This window comes from Podarcis bocagei (assembly GCF_964188305.1).
Source record: "Podarcis bocagei genome assembly, chromosome: Z".
NCBI lineage: Eukaryota > Metazoa > Chordata > Lepidosauria > Squamata > Lacertidae > Podarcis > Podarcis bocagei.
In genome coordinates, this window is record NC_138140.1 from 41,406,382 (window position 1) to 41,427,709 (window position 21,328).

General features: G+C 42.5%; 1 protein-coding gene across 4 annotated transcripts in view; it reads right to left on the reverse strand.

Annotated features, from left to right (window-relative positions):
* The window catches only part of STAG2 (STAG2 cohesin complex component), a 63,461-nt gene extending 42,133 nt beyond the window's left edge, over positions 1–21,328 (reverse strand). The window contains exon 1 of one of the 4 annotated variants that reach the window (XM_081180247.1): positions 21,134–21,328. The gene's annotated coding sequence lies outside the window, so the exon portion shown is untranslated. Of the gene's footprint in view, positions 1–17,724; positions 17,860–18,869; positions 18,991–20,938 lie in introns of those variants that run through there. The other 3 variants (XM_081180245.1, XM_081180248.1, XM_081180246.1) reach the window with 3 other exon arrangements.

Here is a 21,328-nt window from a genome sequence, read left to right on the forward strand (position 1 = left end):
TCATGCAGAGCTTAAAAAACCCCAACAACAACTATAACAAACAAACCCCAAACCTGCTGCAACAATGAGGAAGGTAGTGATTTTACAGAGTTTTGCATTGTGATTAAACTCATCACATTAATATATTTGAATATTTGTTATATTAGTTAATTTTCTAGGTGACAGCGTGTTTTCAGTTGTAAGCTAAAGATTCTGCCACAAATGAACAATCTGATTTTAGAGCGTTGCTCCATTAAGAATTATGCAGATAAATGTCCACTGAAAATGAGAATTGCAAATAGAATGAGCCAAAATTGATCAAACCTCAGGGACAAAAATATCTATATCACCTCACACAAAATGTGGCTCTCAGCCAAATGTTTGGAATGTTCCCATTGAAAAGTAGAATGACTGTGAACTGACACTGAGCAAGATGAAAACACTGCAGTGAATAATCCAAGATGGGCTCAGTCACACATGCAATTCATCACATGATATGACTACAGCCTATGTGAACCAGGCCCATCTGGATTTAAAACTATTATTATTGCATATTTCCCACGAGGGCTTGATAATGAAGCCTACATATGGAGCAAATATTACTGTTCAAGAAAAGTACACTCCTGAAGGTCCAAGGTTTAAAAAAAAAAAATTTATGGTCTGATGCAGATACTGTATAGCATTGCCAAGCACTGCTAATCTTTTAACCAAATGCAATTTTCAATAACAACAACAACAATAACAACCACCTGCCCTTCACCCTAAGGTCACAACCATCACCACCACCTGCCCTTCACCCTAAGGTCCCAGGGTGGGTTACAACAATAATAAACACAACATTATAAACAGTTGAAACTACATATAATCACAAAAATAGGGTGTGTCATAAAAATATGCATCTCTGGTGTCAAAAGCCAGAATAAAGAGGTCACTGAAAACGATATACTAAAGTTGCTGGACACACTTCTGTAGACAGGGAGTTCCATGTTAGGGGCTGCCACAGAGAATGTCCTATTGCAGGCCAGCAGAACCCCCAAACTATGAGTCTGCTCCTTCCAGGGGAGGGCAACCCCATCCAGGACAGGCCATCTCCCCACCTCCTAAATACATTACATATCTTGTCTATTCAGCTTCAATTTATTGACCAACATCCAGCTCGTCATCAGCTCCAAGTGCCTCAACTGCTTCTCCTAATTCATATAGAACAGAGAGCCACGGCTGAGTGTCACCTTTGTACTGATGACACCTTGCTCCAAATCTCCTGGCAACAGCTTCCACTGGCTTCATATAGATGTTAAATAGCATAGGAAACAAAGTGCCTCACAAAGTTGTCACTGTAGACCTCAAGGGTGCATGAACAATGATCTCTTGGCCAGATGACAAAGGCCCATTCAACACTCAGAAAAGCTCTACCAGACAGCTACTTGCTGCCACAATGGTGGCAGAGAAATAAGTTTTCTTTGTGGTCATCACATGGAAGGCACAATGGTGCAGTCCCACCTGGGTTCTGTCAGGTTCATACCAAGCTTTAAGCTACCTGCAGTCAAGATACTGACCTTCCTGGTACAGCATTACTAGCTGGCAGTAACCTTAATGGAGGTTTGCAAACAATTATGGTTAAAAATCCAATTCAGGGTTATTGCTGTGTTATGGTTATGACAAGGAAACCATGACAATTCATATGGGAGAAGGAAAGGTATCAGAGGTTGATGTGTGTAAGCCTGCAACCTACACAAAGCAGAAGCTGGGCAGCATTTTTTACACTATGAGGGATTGAACCAGTTGTACATATAATTTTTCTCCCTCACCCTTAAAGTGGAAAATGTGTACACCTGTACACAAATGGCAACAGTTAGCAGCACTTATATTAGCACAGTATCTAATTATTCATAGGAAACCTTTGTCACTCTCACAGTCACACAGTAGGCATGGTCCCATTGTTTCACTTGTGCTAGGCTGACTTCACAACACATCTTTCTCCACTTGTGCTCTAGCCATCATTCAGCCTGTTTCACCAAGGTGCATGGAGGGTTCAACAATGCCTGAGAGCATACTTAGGGACAACTGTGTCAAGAGCCCAACAAGTCTTGGTGTTCCACAGCATGACAAGGGCTACAACAGGATCACCTGCTCTATCTATGAGAAATTCCCCCAGAGCATTCAGGAATCCATTGGATTCCATTAGTCTCCCAAGACAGATCATCTCAATCTGTCCACCATCCTGAGTGGGAAGATTGAAGCTATAAGTCCAAAGTTTACCATGAAGTGATCTAACTATGATAGCAGGGTGGCATCCACCATCCCCAGACCATCCCTTCCTCCATCTGGAGCAAAAATCCAAACTAGGGTGTCCTCTGCCCTATGTGCTAGACCAACTTGAGACAGACCAGTAGTTGGCATGGGGCTGCCTCAGCACTGTAATTCTGGGTTATTCTAACATCGCACGCAAGACCATCTTTGCCAGCTCGGTCAGAAAAGATACTGGGCAGCAGGGTGGATGATACACCAACAGCAGCTCTTGTCTACTGTCTCCTTGGTCCGAAACCACTAGCTCTGAAACTGAGGGTTTTCCTGGAAATGGACATTATATGGAACACGGCAACTCCTCATTCCCATACTGCAGCCTGTGCTGATGCTGCACCAACTATCCAGGTGGGCACAGCTGGACAAGATCAACTCTTCCCAGCTCAACTACCCACCTCATCCATGATCAAATCATGGATAAATGTGGTTTTATTCTGTACTGATCTAGCATTAAACAGCAGGCACAGATGATGAGTAATCAGCAACCCAACACTGGAAGGGATGGGGTGAGAAAGAAAGAGTAAATAGCCCCATCTTCAACTTGCATGGTAACCTGTCACCTCCCCATGGATGTATCTCCTTCTACCAATGATCAGTGAAATTGTGGTGGCATCACCTACATCCCTCTTTTCCCAAACACATTATGCAAACAACAGCAGCCCACCAAAAAAAATCTGCCACCACCGATTATTCCACAAAGTAGCTGACATAATTGAGAACAATGTTAGTGAAGGGTACAGAACCCACCCAGTCACTATCACACTAGAGCCCATCTAATAAATCCCATAGGACTTAAAACCAGCATCTATATACAGGTCTGAAGCCTAAGTATGGGAGTACAGGAACATGTGCACTGCAAAATTCTATCTTCCATTCGTCCTTCAAGCGTTTCCTTCTGCTTCATTTAATACAGTCCCACTCTCACAAAAATAGTAGCAAACGAAAATGAAGTGCCCATGACCAATAGTTCAAAACAGGGATGGTTGTTATTGGACATACTGCAGCAATTTACTTTCATCAGGTAAAACATGAAATGCCTATGTTTTGTAGGTGGCATGTAAATATTCCTATTTAGGAAATGTTCAGATTGGTTTTTCATTTGAATAGCAAAGCCTCTTTTATATGTCTTTAGCAGCAGGCATTGATTTAGTTTTGAGATGAATTGTAGATCTAACACAGCCTTGTAAATAAGCTGTGAGAAGTTACTAGCCTGGCTTAGTGCTGACAAGGAGGGATTTAGAATTGCATTTCTATGCTTGTTACAGAGAGATTGTTCACTTCATTTGTCTTCTGCTAGCTTGCTTACACACCTGTGTGGAATTCTTGATCACATGTGGCTACTTGGCTACTTCTTAAATACAAGGGTAGGCTATCAAGCTTTAATGTCCCAAAAAGTTTGGGGGTAGGCGGGAAGGAAAACGGTGTTTCCGTGCGCTGCTCTGGTTTCACCAGAAGCAGCTTAGTCATGCTGGCCACATGACCCGGAAAAACTGTCTGCGGAAGCAGACAAAGGTCTGCTCCCTCGGCCTGTAAAGTGAGATGAGCGCCGCAACCCGAGTCGTTCACGACTCGACTTAATTGACAGGGGTCCCTTTACCTTTTTAACTTACACTAGCTTAAGTGCAGTACAGAGTACAAGGGATAAATCCAGACATCCATTCATGTGCAAGCAAGACCACTTGTTTACTCAATTAAATGTGTACTCAGCAATCCAGGCATGTGTACTGTATGCAAACACAAGAACCTCCAGATGTTATACACATGCACTATAGATTGTGCCTTGCTTTTACTACACTGCCAACCCTTTCTGTGCCCCCCGGACTTAACCCCAATGATTTGCACAATTTCTCTGCAACTTTCTTTACCAAATACAAAGCTTTAAAGAACAATTCCCCAGCAGTAGAGCTTTACTGACTGATTGATACAAGAAAATTATTTCATTTTGCTGTAAGGTAACTTCTCTCTCAAGTTGCCATGTAGGAAATTCACCCTTTGAATGAAGGGGAGGGGGAGGGGGGAAGTTAGGTATGAGCAAATTAATTATATGACCAGAAGAGTTTTATCTTGGTTAGATGTGTTGTTTGTTTGTTTTTGCATTTATATCACACCTTTTCTCCAAGCAACCCAAGGTTGCATACATGGTTCCCATCCCCATCTCATTTAATTTCAACTACACCCCTGTAAGGTAGGTTATGCTGTGACGCTGTAAGTGGCCCAGGGTCACTTGGTGAGCTTCACAGCTGAGTGGGAATTTAAAGCCTGGTTTCCCAGGTCTTAGCACTGCACTGCCTTCTCATTTAAAATACAGGTCATTCTGACTGTGTCACCTTAAAACAGATCAGACATGGGAAATATTCTAATCAACACTAGCCTAGAAGGCAAAAACTGGAATTATAGTAAGTGAAGATATAGCAAGCTGGTGGGCAGTTAAAAGAACCAATTTATTACCGTATTTTTTGCACCATAACACTCACTTTTTTCCTCCTAGAAAGTAAGGGGAAATGTCTGTGCGTGTTATGGAGGAAATGCCTACGGGTGGCATGCCTACGGATTTTCCTCCTCTAAAAACTACGTGCGTGTTATGGTCGGATGCGCTATAGAGCGAAAAATACGGTAACTCAAGCATTCTCTACTGAGACAAAAGTCCCCAAATATTCAGTCTACGAAAATTGACAGCAACCAAACTTGACTGCATTTTTACTGCTACACTAGAAAGAGTTACTGACTGTTACAGTCAGTAGTTAAAGTTTGTGATTTGCATCAACTGGCTGAGATGAATGGGCTCTTCAAAATAAAGAAGTAGACTTAAGGCACTGGCAAGTGGGACCTGTAACTAAATTTTGTAATGTATCCTTATTCTAACAGCTATGCTCCTCTTCCAACAAGTCAGCCGTGCCCTCTAGGATTCTGTAAGCTGCAAGGGACACATTTTTACCTCTCTTCTCCAACTGGATCTCAATATTTTTGTGGCTCCTGAAGGCAACTGAGTATGCTCACGTAATATTGTGCAATTCTTCTGTTATTTACTGAGCCCTGGGTGCTCACTGGAAGGACAGATCGTGAAGCTGAGGCTCCAATACTTTGGCCACCTCATGAGAAGAGAAGACTCCCTGGAAAAGACCCTAATGTTGGGAAAGATTGAGGGCACAAGGAGAAGGGAATGACAGAGGACGAGATGGCTGGACAGTGTTTTCGAAGCTACCAGCATGAGTTTGACCAAACTGCAGGAGGCAGTGAAAGACAGGAGTGCCTGGCATGCTCTGGTCCATGGGGTCATAAAGAGTCGGACACGACTAAACAACAACAACATTCTATTCATTTAGCAGCATTTGGGGTGATCAGCTTTATTCTGGCCTTGCCCTTTCCCAAGACTCAAGGTCCCCAAAGTTTATGGACAATGATTGGCCTGGTCAAAATTAATGGGTTTAACTTAACTGAAGGGAAGGACCTGGTGTTGGGTTCTCTGATAGTGAAGGAAAAGACAAGCTGCACTCAAATATTCCCTCCCTTCTCATGGTCCTTAAGCCAACAATGTATGCCTAATACATAGGCTGGGGGTGTAGTTTCTTGTTTCAAATCTTCAGCAGCATTGTTACATGGAACTGGAGTGGCAATCTGTCTAATGGTTGTGCTGAATCCACTCAGAGACTTCCTATTTACTCAGCACTTTTTTATGACTGTGCTTGGATGCTGTTTATTGCTTCTTCCCTGACTGTAAGTTTCCCTCAGTTGTCACAGATGGATTTTTATATTCCAGCCCACAAAGATCTTGGGCTTCTCTGGGCTGACTGTCAAGCTGAAAATGACTTCTTGGTCTTGCACCTGCTCACCCTGAACTGGTACAGTGTCATGTCACATTATTCCTTCTGAAGTACCGCCAGTGCTTAAGCATAGCTGTCAATGTTTCCCTTTTTTAAAGGGAAATTCCCTTATTTCGAATAGGATTCCTTGCAAGAAAAGGGAAAAGTTGACAGCTATGTGCTTAAGCCTCTCTAACAGTTCACCAGCTGGAAACAGGAACAATATACTCTAGTACATGGGGCTAGCATGAACGATTCATTAGTGTACCTTATCTGACTTATCCAGTATGATATTATTTTTTATATAATTTTTAAATGTTTCCATTAGACCCTTTCTCCAATATAGTGCCCAGAGCGACTTAGAAGATAAGTAAAATGTCATTTTAAAACCAACAAATACAATAACATTCAATATTCAGCAGTGTTTATAACGTATTCTAGAACCATACACATAGAAAAAAATCCTTTGGGATCCAAATGCCCAAATAAAAATGTATTCACTTTTCTTAAATATTTCCATCATAGGTACAAATCAAATGCCAGGTGGGGGTGGAAGTGAGAGCTGCAATTTGGAGCTTGCAGATGGTAGCTCCGCATCATAAGGTTCCATGTTATCTTACAGACATATTCACACAGCTACATCTTACCAACGAATTTTATTGCTTGATACAGTAGCAAGTACGGCAGCTAAACAATGTGACTCCTGGTCCAATCTCTACACCTCGTAATTCCTCTGACCCTTTCACATATGGGTTGTCTGCTTGCAGTTGTCTTCCACTAGTGCAGGGGTCTGCAACCCGCGGCTCCGGAGCCGCATGTGGCTCTTTTACACCTTTGCCGTGGCTCTGGGGTGGATACTAGCGAGGGGAGGAGGCGCATTGTGCACCCCGACACTCCCCACTGTGGCGGGCGCTGTACTGGCTGTGACGTCGCATGGGGGCGGTGCGTGCGTTAGTCACGCACCATCCTGACGTCACCTTCCCGCCCACCTGCCCGCTACATTGTAAGGGGCATGTACGCTGGTCACTGCATTGAAAGGGGGCATGTACGCTGGTCACTGTTTTGAAGGGGAGTGAAGAACACACACACACACACACAAAAAGGTAACTTGTTAATTTAACGTTTATTTCTATGAGGAGGAGTAATTCTGAGGGGTCAAAAAAGAAATAATAAAAAAGTGACAAAAAAGTTATTTTTATAATGACAAGTTTTGCGGCTCCCGGTTTTTTTTCTTCGGAAACAGGTCCAAGTGGCTCTTTTTGTCTTAAAGGTTGCAGACCCCTGCACTAGTGTATGAATAGCTAATGTGGTGCCCTCCATATATTGGTGGTCTGTCATGTGTGTCAACTGGTCACGCTGGCTAGGGCTGATGGGAGATGGCAGAATAATATAATGACCAATGTAAGCACATCCTCCATCACAATAAATGATTATACAGGGTGGTGGTGGTAAGTTAACTTTATTATCATGTTCTTGTCAACTTCTCTGGGCTTTCTGGTTGGCTGATATTGGAAGACAAAGCTGTGCTAGATAAATCTTAATATTGATGTTTTTGTGGAGATACTGACTGAGCATTAAGTTGCTGGCAACCAGATCTGGAGAACCTTGTTAACTACAGTACCTGGATGTTACATATATTAAAGGAGGAGCAAATGATGCTCAGTGGGCATTTCAGTTTTTCTTTTGCTATACAAAGTCAGTCTTCACCCAGAGTTTGCATGAATACGGGTATCTAAAGGAAAACTTATGGGAGGAAAACTATGTGTTCAGTCCCTGTAGACTACATATTTTTGCTTGGCTTACTAGCCAGCCATTATTTATGGCCGTCTTCCTTCCCATAGTTATATGATACATGCAGAGGGGCAGCAAGAGTATTTCCACTGTACTGATGTATGGAGAAGGTAAGAACCAGCAGAAATATATCCCACTGTTTGGAAGAGTTTCTGTTGTTTCTCAAGACCTCCAAGTTGCAGAACAAAAGGGAGCTCTGGAGAGGAAATCTGTGTGCTATGTGACAGATTGCCAGGAGTAATTGCTTTCGTTGGGCTAATGAGTGCATTGTGGATACCTGCACAAGTCTGAATTTTGTGGACTACTTGGGAGTGAAGAAGGAATTCACAGTGGTGGTTATTGGGTCTTCCTTTTCCAAACATAACCTTCAGTACAAATTGTACCATAAGCATGAACTCCTTTGATTTTTGCTATTTTACTGTTAGTCTTTTGTCAAATTTTAACTATACAGTAATACTTTAATTTGAAATGAACTTCTTTCTATTTTTGCTGTTCTTTCTGTAAAATTATATAAATTTTATTTTTCAGTTTTTGAAATATTTTCTAGAAAAACAAATCCAATATTTTCCCAATAAATATGTATATTTTGACTTCCCCTCACCCCTTTTGCTGTTTCATATATTTATATAGTTCATAACACTGCTTTGTTATCCTTTTATTCTAATTATTAATTAATCCCTAGTTTTCCTTTCACATTAATTTTAATTGCTTGACTTTAAACTAATCCTGATAGAGAACTTATATGTGTCCACAAATGCAGATAGTCCCAGTCTTTGATAAAGGTATTTTCCTCTTGGTTTCTTATTATAGTTAGAATAATTCCAACAAAAATATATAAAAAGTCTTTACCAATTGTGCTTGCATATTTAGTAAATTCATAAACAAAAGCTTGTCTAAGGTGTGCAGCTAATACTCTGATTTTGTGAACTTGGCACACTATGCAAAGGTTCACCTTTTTGGATGATATACTACATCCAAATAACTGATAGTTAAATAACTGATGATTATTACTCTATACTGCAAGTATTCTTATGACATACAACTTAAAGAGTTCCTAGATGTATGCTGGTATTATGAAGCTAAGAATTACAATTTTTTCTTCTTCAGATGATAAACTCTGGAAGATATGTTTTTGCACACACCTCATTACATGACATTTTGCATTTTCTACATAAGAAGGCATTAATATTGCTAACTGAAAATGTAATGTGTTGAAGCACAAAACAGTAGCATTTATTACGTTTTGAATTTTAAGCCATGATCATGCATAACCTTGTAATCATAGGTGACAAAGAACAACATGCTGGTGACTTTGAGAAGTCTGCTGGAAGAGGGATGGACTACTCCATCTGTCCTCTGCACCCACCCCAGAAACCAAGTGGGCTGCCCCCTTGGTTTCAGCAGACTGTTGGAGAAGATAATAACCTCTTCTTCCCTCCTCTGCCAGTCTCCAACTAGTATTTGTTGCTGCTCCTGCTGCTGCTGCCATCCAGCACCTTAACTAAAAACTTTTGTGGACCTACTGAGCAAGGCTGGAAATGCATTAAAATGCAAATCTTAAATTCAACTTTATGTAAGTAAGGCTTGGTCTAAGTCAGTGGCAGTCAACACAGTATCCTGAAGGTGCTGGACTCGCAAATCCCATCAACCTCAGTCAGCATTGTATGTATTTCTTTTAACCTAATGGGTAGCTTTTACTTAAAATTGCCAAAGAGCAATGGGGTCTTAGAGGACCAGAAGTTAACACATCCAGCACAGTTGGGGCTTCAGGAAAGAAGTGGTCTCCAATTGGAGATGGTCAGAAAGAGAAAGTGTAGAAATGTAAATCCCTTTGTGCTTCTGTAGTATTATCCTGTAATTCTAGGAGTACACAGTACAGCCAAGGTTTTGGGAAAGACTTTGCACAAAAGACAGCACATCTTCACAGAACTTGGAAGAAAGGAAACCTCTATCTCTATGCTCCAGTTAACACAGAGATGCATTAATTACACCCAAGAGGTAGCATCATGTACAGCTTTGTGAATTACTTGTGTCACTCTAGTTATTTGGTGCAGCAGTACATTGGCAGAGCTGCACTGATAACATGCTGTGACTGATCTTTCTTCCTCGGTTACTGTATAAAGAAGTTCTAGACAAATGGCGAAGAAATGGGAATAACTCTGCACAAACTCTGTTTGTCTCAAACAAATGTTAAATTTTATATTGATATAGATTTTTATTCAGTTCTTTAGTGAAGAGTGCTAGAAAATGTTCTATTTTATACTAAACTTCCTCTCACCTTATTTAAAAGCATAGCATTGGGAAAAGATTTCAACCTTTATTTGTTGGCATCACAGTAAATGGGACTTAAATGTCTGCCACTCACAAGTAAATGAAGAATGGCATTGTTGGCCATAATGAAAAATCCAAATTAGAGCTGTACATGTTCTAGTTAATCAAAACCTTAAGCTTTTGACTTATTTAGAACTTTTATCATCTTGATGGTAAACTTGGAAAAGATCAATTTTAGCTGTTCAACAGTGAAAACCTAAACAGAAGGAATATTTATATCATCTAAGATTGGGGGGGGGGGTTATTCTCTGAATAAACATGTTCTTTTAACTGTTAGGTAAAATTACTTAATATGGCCTCTATTGACTTTTTTGCTTAGAATACCTCCTAAAATTAATTCTGAATTCTGTTACCATTATGACAGCCTAGATTCTCTTAATTTATATTCTCTATCTATCAACGGAAGTGAGTGCTTTGCTTAAGGATTGAGGCAGATCTGAATAAAAGAAAGTTTTTATATATCTGGAGTTGAGGAATATGGAGCTGGTACAGCCTCATACCTGCATTGCATCGAAAAGAGCTTTATTTAAAAGTCTATTTTCTCACACATCTGGTCTTACAGCTCTTAAGAGGGAACATACTCATGGTGTTGGGTGTAATAGTTTATTCCATCCCCAGCCCCTTTGTTTATCATCTGGCCAGAAGTGCTATTCAACAACTTGGAATGCTATTTTGTCTTACGTTGGTTAGCTTAATATGGAAATTTTGGATTTTGTTCACCATAATATATCTATATTCTTTCTGTTTGGAGCTTAAATGGCTTGGTTTCTGCATTCCTCTGAGAATGCTACCACTCCATTTCACTGTCAAGGGCCATGGTTTCAGCCATAAAAACTTAAGAGCTCTGCTGGATTAGGCCATAGGCCTATTTAATCCAATATCCTATTTTCCACAATGGCCAACCAGATGCCTTCAAGCACAACACAAGAGTAATAAACATCTCCCACTGTTATTCTTTTACAGGCAGTACTGTTATATAGGAACATATTAACTCTGAACCTGGGAGTGTCATATACGCACCATAACTAATAGACATTGATAGCTCCATTTTCATGTCATGTTGTTCAATCAAGGATCAGGGGATGACTGGCTGAGGCAAAGACAAGTCTGCAGCATGCAACAGTAAAGCATAAGATGAGGAAGGATCACAATTTAATGGCAGAACACATGCTTTGTGTGCAGGTCCCAGGTTCAATGCCTGGCATTTCCAGGTGGGGTTGGGAAAGACTCCTATCCTTGGCTAGTGAACTAATGCACTGAAATGATATAGGCAGTTTTTTGTATACCTATGTTAAGCCTCCTTGTTCCTCTGATTAGACACTGTCTGATCAAGAAATATTTATTCTATATATACAAGTTGTGCCTCTCACATTACTTGTTCTGAGCTACTGATGTTCTCATACTAGTTTAATAGCCCATCCTGCAGATCTTCCCTTTACCAGACCTCTGTGGTTCTGGATCCACTGTGGACTTAATTAGTGGTAGGAATGAACCAAGATCTTGGATTATGCTGTCCAGTGCTTCTCTCTTTTTTTGCTACCTAGGAACACTAATCCTCATCTTGCATGTAGCACTATCCAAAATCTAGAGTAACAGGATAGCTCTGCCCCTACAGGACCTTCCTTAACGTTCAAGCATAAATATTTTGGAACAGTTATTGGGGCTTTTATGAAGGTTAAATGTTGAACTATCTGTAGCCATTTGACTAAAACTGTCACCATCCTTGACCAATGGCCATGCTGGCGGGGGTTGATGGGAAGTACGCTGGCTACCCATGTACAGTACTTCACTGTCCGTTGTTACTAGCTTTTCTTTATTTCTACCTTCCACTTGTTGAGTCATTTTTCTGGCTCATGACTCATGTATCCCACTTCCATTTCACACTGTGACCTGATTGGAGATATATGGGAAACTGTCCTTGGTAAAGCTATATCATCATTAATCAGAAAAACTGTACCTGTGACATGAATTTAAGCAACAGTTTCTCACATCAATGCTGTCTCTGTACTATATTTAAGTTCAACAAACAGGTTTTCCTGATAGCTACCCTACAATTTTGTAACTTATTTTCTATAAGGTTTGTCGAAACAGACATTGACTTTCAAAAACATAAAATTGTTCTGTTTAGGCTGGCATCTGGTAGCCACTATCTATGCTATTTGAGAGTTAGAAACATCCAAGCAGGAATTGCTACTATGGAATATAAGTCCGATTTAATTGTATGCATAGCAGAGACTTGCTCTGAAAATCCATGCTTGTGGCTCTCAAGAAATATGCGTACGCTGATAGAAGATCTTATTTAACTTGAAGAAAATTCAGCTGATACTTATTATCATGATTTCTATAGCCAATTTGTTGCAGCCAATTTGCACAGCTTCCCCTTGCCATCTCGTCCTTACAACTAATGGACAGAAAGCAAATTTATTATCTCAACTGATAAAAAAGGTGTGCAGAACACATGGCTTCCTGTTGCACTAGAACTTAAGACACTGAGAGGCAAAAGATAGAAATACTGATCCAACGGAGTGGAGCAGCCAGGGCTGAACGTACAGAACTATTTGAAAGCAGCTAAAATCCTGTGAGGTGGGACACAGATGGCGCTGTGGTCTAAACCACTAAGCCTAGGGCTTGCCGATCGGTTCGAATCCCCGTGACGTTGCTCAGTCCCAGCTCCTGCCAACCGAGCAGTTCGAAAGCACATGAAAGTGCAAATAGATAAATAGGTACTGCTCTGGCAGGAAGATAAATGGTGTTTCCGTGCACTACTCTGGTTTCGCCAGAAGCGGCTTAGTCATGCTGGCCACATGACTCGGAAAAACTGTCTGCGGACAAACATCGGCTCCCTCGGCCAGTTAAGTGAGATGAGTGCCGTAACTCCAGAGTCATTCGCGACTGGACTTAACTGTCAGGGGTCCTTTACCTTTTAAAATCCTGCTAAACTGCTATTTGGGAAGAAAGTGAGCACGCACTTTATCTTGCAGCCCACTCCTTTTCCTTACAAGTGATCTGCAGAATTTTAACATTCCTAGATGCCTATTTGTGCTCATTTCTGATTGTTGGATCATCTAAAGGAAGGTGTGTATGGTTGTTGTTTCTGTCTATGATTCCCCATTCAGTTAGGTCAATGATTATGGAAGCCTACTTCTACCATGGTGCCCCTAGCTAGGTTGAGGTGGCTGAGGTGATGATGTTGTTGGGGGGAGGTTTTGGAAGGAAGACAGAGCACCAAAGTATGTTGATTATAGAAATGTTTAGATAAATCTATGTCAATATTTTAGCGAATTTAATTTAGTTGCCTCCAATGTGCATCATGCCTTTCCTCTAAGGAGCTCAGCGCAACTTCCAAAGTTTGCCCCTTCCCCTTTGTTTGTTCACAGTAAGTGATATGTATAATAAGATATGGCTTAATGTGATGTGTGAACCAGGCTGAAGTGCATGAACATCTGGAGGGCAAAAGCTTGTCTACTCTTGCCCTAAAGCACACATAGTTTAAGAAAACTACCTGAAAATGGCTTAATGTATTTGCTGTGTTTTGCTTTACTATGCAATAGTTTACCTTAAACTGGGATGGGTAACATTTTCGTAGAAAGAGGAACATAATTATATAACCCAAACAGCTAAAAGTATTGAAAACACCCCTAAAAATGGGGTGGGGGGAGAATACACTTCACATATACAATCTCACCATCCACCCAAACTAACTCAAATACAGAACTGCTCATTTATCCCCCCCCCTTTTTTCTTCCCATTATTTCTTCCTATCATTGCTGTGCCCTGAGAGATAACACATAATTTCTCTAACAGCATACTGCTGTTATGCTCCTTCTTTCCCCATTTTTATGTCTCCTCTGTGTATATTGTGCTTGGTTGCATTAACAGACTATTTGGGATAGTGCAAATAGTCAGTGCAGAATTACTGGTTCTTGGGGAAAGATGGGCAGAAATAAGCCTCCTCTTTGATAGTTGCAGAGCTTAATAGGGGCTATAGAGCAACAAGCACTCCATAAGCAAATGAGTAAGGAATTAGAACACTACCACATAGCTTGAAATAATTTTAAAACAATCCTTTCTCATGGTAATATTGGTCCATAAGTGGTGTAAAAGTGGTTGTGATAAGTCTGCCTTGGCTGATGAGAGTTGTCATAAGTACACCAACGATATACAGATTATTTCTTCATAGCACCTGAAATCAGGAGTGGCTGTGCAATCCCTGGATTAGTGCCTGAATGTAGTGGTTAACTGCACGATGGCTAATAAAGTGACTTTGAAATATGTATTTTTTGAAATCCTTCCCTGGACTCAAACAGCTGCTGGGATCAGTAATAAACCACTACCTTGGGAGGATCAAGACAGACAGAAACATGTGGCTAGTTTTGCCATAGCTGTTTGTTTAAAACAAATTCAGATTATTATTTTAGTAAAATGAGTTCTTTTTCACATGACAACTTGAGTGGTGCAAGATAAAGGGTATACAAAATCAACAATTTATATTGCTATATATAATAGCATTGTTTTGAGACACAGAATATCACAATTCCAGAAACACAGCTTCAGCTAAACATATTATCTGAGGAAGGCATTTCTATACAATCTGTGTGTGCCCTAAGATGGTGCCCACCACCAAAAACTGCTTGAGCAAAAAACTGACTTTATTTTTTATAGATGAATGCAACTGCCCATGTGTTCAAATCAGAACAGACTCACAACCATGTGAGTAATCATTTCAACTTTTCATAACCTGGAATGGCACTCTACAACATTACCAACCTTCAACTATTCTACTCTATCGGGAATGACCACTGGCTGAATCAGCAACTTCCCACCCCCACCCCGCTTGCAAACACAACTAATATGAAAAGCCAGTACTGTACAGTATTGGATAGTAATTAGAGCGCTGGTCTTAGACCAGGGAGATCTGGTTCAAACACCTATCCACATGACTTTGAGCTATTCACTAACGTCTCAAAAACTCACATTGCCAAGTAAACCATCAAACGCTATACTTTACTCTCACACATGAAAAATACATTTCCCTTCACACACATTCAGCACATGGTAAATATGTGATCTGCCAACAAATGTATAGGGTGTATTTTCCTAAAAATTCAGCAGAATTGCACAGGAATTGAGGCTATCAGACATTATCTTCCATCAGGACAACTATATATGGTACATCGGGTTAAGAACTTAATTCGTTCTGGAGGTCCGTTCTTAACCTGAAACTGTTCTTAGGCTGAGGTACCACTTTAGGTAATGCGGCCTCCCGCTGCCACTGCACGATTTCTGTTCTCATCCTGAAGCAAAGTTCTTAACCTGCAACGTCTGTAACCTGAAGCATCTGTAACACAAGGTACCACTGTATTATGAGAAAACAAAAGGACAGTAATTTACTGAGTGTGCACCAACTGTTATAAAGTTCATAGTCAGAAGCATTTGACAAATTTGAGCATAAATTTGACATCAGCCTCCAGGTCCGGGGAAGGTGATCTTGTGTGTATGGAAAGGGGGCGGGGACTGGCAGAAGAATGTGGTATTAGGGAAGTGGTGGTCTTGAGCAAAGTAATCCTAAGCAAGCCAATCATCATTTTATTTGAATGTTCCCTTTCCATAGATAAAACTATGCTGAAAGTGCCTGACAATAGAAAAAGAATTTCAAAATTACAGACATAAAAATAGTCAGAAATAAATAAAGCATATTAAGAAGTATATAACCAAATTGAGAAAGTTCCACATAAATGAGATTTTAAAATGATGATACCAAAAAATTATATCAACAACAGTAACAAAATCCCACAAGCAATCACCCAACACAAGAGTCTACTCAGCCACCTCAGCTTTTGTAGCTAGAGTCCGTCAGGGCACTGCCCACCCAGGCAAAGTAGGAAAGGGTTACAAAGACAGGGAGCAGGTCTTCCAGACTCACAGCCAAGATGCTCTTATGGCAATGTAAGCTACATTCCAGGTGCTTCAGGCAGGGTATGTGGTGCCAGGCTGTGTGGGGTGGGAAGCATAAAGTGTTATTTTCTGCCCTTTGGTTGACTCTTATGGGATGATTTTAGTTTTACCTGCAGTTTTAGTAGTGTATCTTTCGCAGAGTTCTGCTAGTGAAATCAGCTAGGATCAGCATTACTTTGTTTATTCCTCTCTCCACTCCAGCAAACCCATTTCCCATTCTTGACACACACCCTTTTTTGCCCTCTACACCAGTGTAACTTCTATCACCTTAATTTATGCCAAGAGAGCTTTGGCTGCTATAAGTTATTTATACTAATTCAAGGCCAGTTCAGTGCATTGGAATATACACAATACACCCTAACCTTTCCTACTCAGCATAGCACTGTTTTGAATTGCACTGTGAATTCTGCTCCTGGGGTGCACCAGAGAAAATCTATGTCTCAGGAATGTATATATTTGCCTATCCAAGTTCTAAAGCAAGAGCCATGGAAACTAGAAAACTATCAAGAAGCTGTTCTTCCACAACCCCCAAACTCAGAAAAATGCCATTGGTTTGATCAACCTATGGGCACCCTACAGTTTTGTCTCACAAAATTCGAAAGGGTAGCCACGTTAGTCTGTTCCACTAGGAGCAACTAAGAATATAGTGGCACTCTACAGACTAACCCATTTATTGTGGCATAAGCTTTTGCGGGAAGACAGAAGTGCCTGGCATGCTCTGGTCCATGGGGTCACAAAGAGTCGGACACGACTAAACAACAACAACAACAAGCTTTTGCGGACTAAATCTCACTTTGCCAGATCTCTTATACAGTAAAGGCAAGCTCTGGTTCAGAAAGCTAATGCCACAATAAGGTACCAACCAGACTCTTAGTTGTTTTTACTCACAAAATAGCAACTAAATACTAAGCACTCTATGATTACAGAGCTGTTAATAACTTTTCAGCACTTTGTACAAACATATCTGACACCACAGCTCGGCCCAAGTGTTACATAATGTCAAAAATGTCCCTGGTTTGAGGTGGTAAGGGAGCACTCATAAAATAGGCTAGTGACACATGTAGATCATATCCAACTGAATGTGAATTGCAAGAGCAGCAGCAATTTATGATTTTAAGTTGTTTTGAACTATTTTTAATATTGTGTTTCAATTGCTGTAGCCCACTTTGAGACCCTAGGGTGAAGGGCAGGATTAAGACAAGGAAATAAGAAAGGAATGGCAAGGAGTTGAGTTGGAAGAGAGAGCCAAAGAGGAGAAAATGAAAAGAATACAGTATAATCTTAAAAGTGGGTCACCTTTTGAGGTTGGGCTAAGACAGGCTCTAGGTTATGAAACCATGAAACATTATTAATCTATGGTAGTAAAAATACTGACCATCACCTCGTAGCTTGCTGAGAAACTTTAGGCTGTTTGTAAACAATGCACTGCAGAGCGCAGTGTCCTTTTATTCCAAAATATCATACCCCATGTTGAAGAGACACCACGTGGAAAGTAATATATATCCACTGCAAAACACCCCAAATCTATAAGCATCGTACACCACTGAGAACAGTCTTAACTTACAAAGATTCTGTTGTGTCCTTAAGCAGAGGCGTAAGCTTTGGTTGAAATTCAGGACAGATGCTGTATCTGCAAGACTCCAGACGATGTTTCTGATGGCAGCCCCAAGGTGTGGATTGAAATACCTTTCTTTCTACAGCGCACTTTCAGGGAGTAGGCCTTAGCACTTTCAGGGAGTAGGTCTTAAATCATGCACTACTTTGTCCACAAACTCAAATGATTTGCTTTCAGAAACACACGCGTGTTCAGATGTTTACAAATCCAGCCTTTCCTCAAGTGCACTTAAACCCACTTGCCAAGAATAGAAGATTCGGTGTCTTCTAGCGAGGCTGACGAAAGCGAGAATGCAGGGAGAGGGTGGGCGGGGGTGATTTCTGCGAACAGCGGAGCACAAGCCGGCTGAGGAGTAGGCCCCATCAACAAGGACTGTGTGTGACGCACTTCGGTAACCCGACTCCCCGCCCTCCCCCATGATGCTGAGAAAAAAGAAAACTACCCTCCTTCCCTAAGAGGAGGAGGAGGACGACAACAACAGATAATTTTGTTCGGCAGGTTTCCTCCTCTTAACCCGTCGGCGTCGAGAGAACGGAGCTAAGCCGGCATCTCCATGGGGAAAGGGGACGAGCCGAGCCGAGCCTCGGCTAGAATGAAACAAACATGGGGTGTGGCAGCCAAAAGCACCTCCTCCCTCACCGCAGGAAGGGAACTACCGAATAAGGGCTACAAGCCGCGGTGTGGAAAGCCTCGAGGGCAGCAGCGCCCGGGGAGACCCCCAGTTGCTTAGGTCGACTGGCATGTTGATCAATACCCTGCCCCATATATACATACATGTGCTGAAAGTGGACACAAAGAGGTTCAAAACGGAGCTTAACAAGTCAACGGAAAATGGAAAAACAGGCGGTAAAACTAACACATTTCAAAATCCAAGGGCGGCAAGTTCACGCTAGACACCGCACACCACCAAAAATCGGGAGTGGGAAGAATCTCACAAGGTTTCACCCACTTTGGGTCGTTTCGCCGCCGCCCTATTTTCAGGGACGGACGGACACGCACACAAACACACACACACAAACACCCAAGATACAAAAATACCAGATCCGCAGACGGAAGGAGAGGTTTACGTCTAAGAAAGTGAGACCAGTTCATACCTGGAGAGTAATCAGCTCAATTTCTAAGAGTGTGGAGAGAACGGGAAAAGAGCGACAAGCAAGTACTGTATCTAAAACAAAAGTGGCGCCAAAATAAAAAAAAACCCCAAAGCTATTAAACAGCCTCCTTCCGCCTCTTCCTCCCCTCCCACCCGGCAGCGACCCAGCGGGGTTTCCAGCAGCACAAGCACACCAAAAAGTCACTTTGAACAGGGGTTTGGTTCCCCCACCATCACCACTAACAGTTCAAAGCGGCCACCATAAAACATAAAAGGCCGGGGGTGGGGGTGGGAAACGACATGTCTAAGGTTACAATCCTTGGGGGTTTTACTGTTGAGTAAAGGCTGTCTGAACACAGTGCAAATTCCTTCTACGTAAACATGTTCAGGACACCGAGCTGTACATTCCTCACACTTTCAAAATGCGTCGAGATGGAAGTGGGCAAGAAGCAAATCCCACGATTTCCCAACAGCTCACTTTAAAAATCATTATCGGTGTGGAGAAACAACTCGCGCAAAAGTTCCTGCCCGAACAGAGAGAAAGACAGGAGTGTTCACTCCTCCCTGTACATCCCTTTCCCATGATATACTGTCCCTCTGCCAAAGTCACAAGAGGACAAGAAAAGTTGAGGGTTTTCCGTCCAGCTCGAGGCATACGCCCGCTCGCAAGTTTTTAATTCCCCAATATGCAAAACAATTTTAAAAATAATAAAACGTATGTCATTTTCATTCTCATCGCTTTGAAGTGGAGGAGGGTGTGGGAGGGAAACGGGGGTGCTGGGGGGGGGTAGAGAAGGATCGGAAGGCAGAAACACCACTAATCGTTTTTAAAACACCCTTCCTGATTTCTCTGCCACCAAGCGTGTCTTACAAGCGCCCCCGTAGCTTCCTCCCACGGAGAACCGAGAAGTCCGACTCGCCTTCTCCCGGCTTGGGGAGTTGAAAGAATTATCATCATTATTATTTGTTACGATGTGTATACCGCCCTTCACGCGCAGATCTTAGGGCGGTTCACAACGTTAAGAGGTTAGGCATTTGTGCTGTTGTGGTGATGGTGGTGGTGTTTTTTTTAAAAAAAAACAACCCAACATATCCAACGAAGTGCCCTTTTCTAACACACACACACTACACACCCCTTTCCATCCCCTCCAAAAATAATCTGCTGGAAATCCTCCATCTTGCCAGCCGTAGCTCTTAATAGTAGACAACACAGGCTCGCATTCTCTCCTTCTTACCTACCCTGGCAGCCTCCCCATTCAACACAATAACCCCTGGATCGGGTTTTTTTTCGGGGGAGAGGGGGCACAGAGGAACGGATAGGGGCGAGTCTCCATTTTTTTGCGCCCGAAGGAGGCGGGCTAGGCCTTTTTCCTCTCCGGTTGAAAGGAGGTTGGTTGGAGAAGGGGGGAATGGAGTCAGAGAAAGAGAAGAAAAACAGCAATTTTAAGACTGGTGCGATTCTTTTTTTTTTTAATTTAGGGGGTTATTTCCGTCTTGAGGCTCGCTCCCTCCCGCCGCCGCGTCCAAGGGAGCGCCGGCAAAAGGGGCGAGCGAATGAGGGGAGGCGGGAGGGCAGGCAGCGTCTGTGGGGCTCCTTCGCCTTCTTCCCCCACCATCTCCTCCTCCCTCCTCGCTCGCTCGGCCCCGCGTCCTCCATCTTGCCTGCGCTTGCGAGTTTCCCCTCAGACTCGGGCTGTTCCGAGGCCTGCCCTACATTCCATATTCAAAGAAAGATGGATAGGGACACCGATATTTCCAGATATCTATCTATATATATTACACAACACCGCCGTCACCGCCGTTGTTGTTGTTGCCGCTGGCCGCTTCCCTTTCTCCCCCCCCCCACCTCCGCCCGCTGCCTCCTTCTCCGTTCACCCCCCCTCCGCCGCCGCTCAAAAAATAAATAATAATCATTTTTTATTTTTTTTAAAAAAACACAAACCCGCAAACACACGCGCGCTCCCCTCCCCTCGCGGCGATTTGATTTCAAACAAACAACTTCCCCCCTCGAAATTTTCCCTCCTCAGAAAAATAAACTTCCAGAAGCTTCTACGCCACGGTCGAACTTACCTCACCCGGCAGGCCTGGCTGGACTGGCGGTGACGGGGCTCCTCGGGCCCTGCGCGCCTTCCCCCCCCCCCTGTCCTCTCTCTCGCTCGCTCTCCTCTTCCAAGTAATTATTGCAGTTCGCTTCTCTCCTCTCTGCTTTCCCTCCCTCGCTCTCACTTCCAAGGCCAAACAACTCGGGTCAGGTCGACCCCTTACCTTCAAAGGCCCCCGCAGCGGGGGAGGGGGGGTGGAAAGTGGGGCCTAGTAGGAAGGCCGAGAAGGGGGGGCCCTCGAGCGGGGCGTTGTGGGAGGGGGGGTTTGAAGGGAGCGAAACGGGCGGATTATTTAATTTGGCGGTGGCGGCGGCGCTGGGGATTGTTTGGGGTGTTCGCAGCTCGGCGGCAGGAGAGC